Below are 2,500 nucleotides of genomic sequence, written 5' to 3'. Positions count from 1 at the left end.
ATGAAAATTTCTGTTTTTAAATCTTGTTGGTTTGAAATTTTTTTGAAAAGGTTCTTTAAATCTTGCGGGTTTGCAACTCATAAGAGCGTCACTTTCAACGTCCCCGGCATTGGATTGAGTTTCTAAAAACAACCGTGCACACCGAGGTTAAACTTTACCGGCTCCGCTCCGACTCACCGCTCGCCCACAAATCCGAAGGCAACAAAACATTTGTTTTTAATTTTGATGAATTTTTTTGAAAACATTGGCTTGGCAAGCCCCAATCCGCGACTATCCACCCACCGCCACCCCACACGGGTGGTTGTTGTTGCGAAATGAGGTTGTGGTCGACATGCCCGCGCATTTGAGAAGGAGTTCCTAGCACTCCATGCTCTTCCATGCCAAAAAAAAGCCTAGACAACCCCATTTCGCAACTTTCCACGCCTTTTTTTTTCCCCCTCACCCATGGCGGCGGCGTGGTGGCGGCGGCCGGATTCCGGCCACCACCGCCATGGGTGGCAGCCCCCCGACCCCGACACCAAACCCATAATACCGAGGCAACATATCGAGGCAACATATCGAGGCAACATGACATGGGTGTGGCGTGGGGGAAGGGGGCTGCAGCTAGGAGGGCATGGGCTGCCATGCATATGCAGGCAACACACACCCCCCTATATAGCATTTTATGCATTTAGCCCTTTGACAGGAAGAGACATCACCTATGCGCGAGGAGTCATAATGGGCTCTAAATAATTCAATACAAGGTATTTGGACGTGATTTTTTGCAGGGATACTAAGAAACATGCAATCTCTGATGGGAAAAAGTTTCATAAATATTTGAAGTCGGGAAGTATTTTTTATTATTTTTAGAAGTCGTAAAATTGAAAAAATCATTAAAAGAAATCCGGGAGGAATTTTTTAGTTTTGTAACTTGGAGAAGGTACTAAAAATCATAGACTACTTATGGGGAGCTTATTGTGCGAGGAAATTTCAATAAAAATGGGGTTTGACAAGGTTTGAAAAATTCTGTCGACATTTGAAAAAATCTGGAACTAGGCTGCCGGCATGCTGCGCACATGCTGCGCGCATGCTGCGCGCAGGCTGCGCGCAGGCCACGGCAGGACAAGTTTCGCTAGCCTCACTGTCGACCGAATGCGCAAGCTGCGCGCACGCCATGGCAAGACAAATTTCGCTAGCCTCACTGTCGACAGAGTCAGCACGCTGCGCGCACGCCATGGCAGGAGAAGTTTCGCTAGCCTCGCTGTCGACAGAATCAGCACGCTGCGCGCAAGCTGTGCGCGCGCATGGCATGGCAAGTTTCGAAAAATTCTGTCGACAGGCTCCCGAGCGCGCACGCTGCCGACATGTTGTGCGCACGCTGCCGGCATGCTGTGCACACGCTGCGCGCAAGCTGTGCGCGCGCATGGCATGGCAAGTTTCGAAAAATTCTGTCGACAGGCTGCCAAGCGCGCACGCTGCGCACACGCTGCCGGCATGCTGTGCGCACGCTGCCGGCATGCTGTGCACACGCTGCGCGCAAGCTGTGCGCGCGCATGGCATGGCAAGTTTCGAAAAATTCTGTCGACAGGCTCCCAAGCGCGCACGCTGCGCACACGCTGCCGGCATGCTGCGCGCACGCTGCCGGCATGCTGCGCGCAAGCTGTGCGCGCGCATGGCATTGCAAGTTTCGAAAAATTCTGCGGCCAGGCTCCCAAGCGCGCACGCTGCGCACACGCTGCCGGCATGCTGCGCGCACGCTGCCGGCATGCTGTGCGCACGCTGCGCGCGCGCATGGCAGGACAAGTTTCGAAAATTTCTGTCGACAGGCTGAGCAGCGCGCACGCTGCGCACAGGCTGCCGGCATGCTGCGCGCAGGCTGCCGGCATGCTGCGCGCAGGCTGCCGGCATGCTGCGCGCACGCCGCGCGCAAGCTGCGCGCGCGCATGGCAGGACAAGTTTCGAAAATTTCTGTCGACAGGCTCAGCAGCGCGCACGCTGCCGACATGCTGTGCGCACGCTGCGCACAGACTGCCGGCATGCTGCGCGCAGCCCATGGCAGGACAAGGTCCGAAAAATTCTGTCGACATTTTTACGCCATGGTAGGCTTCCGCTTCGCGTCACTTTGTCGACATTCAAGCCTACCATTTTTATTGAATTTTTCAAACCTTGTCAAACCCCATTATTCAAATGTCGAAAAATTCTGTCGACATTTTTACGCCATGGTAGGCTTCCGCTTTGCATCACTTTGTCGGAATGCATCGCATGGCGAGGCAAGGCAAGGCAAGGCCACAGCATGCCAAGGCGAAGGCAACGCATGGCTTGGTCAAGGCCACATCATGGGCACGGCATGCCAAGGCAAGGCGAGGCAAGCCATCCTTAGCCTCGCCTAGCCTCACTTACTCGGAATGCCTTGGATGATGCGCAATGCCAAGGCAAGGCAAGGCAAGGCATGGCTTGAATGGCTTGGTGTAGGCCACAACTTGGGCATGGCATGCCAATGCAAGGCAAGGCAAGGCAAGCC

Source organism: Prunus avium, unplaced genomic scaffold, assembly GCF_965620075.1.
Source record: "Prunus avium unplaced genomic scaffold, drPruAviu1.hap1.1 HAP1_SCAFFOLD_41, whole genome shotgun sequence".
NCBI lineage: Eukaryota > Viridiplantae > Streptophyta > Magnoliopsida > Rosales > Rosaceae > Prunus > Prunus avium.
This window is presented reverse-complemented; position numbering follows the sequence as displayed.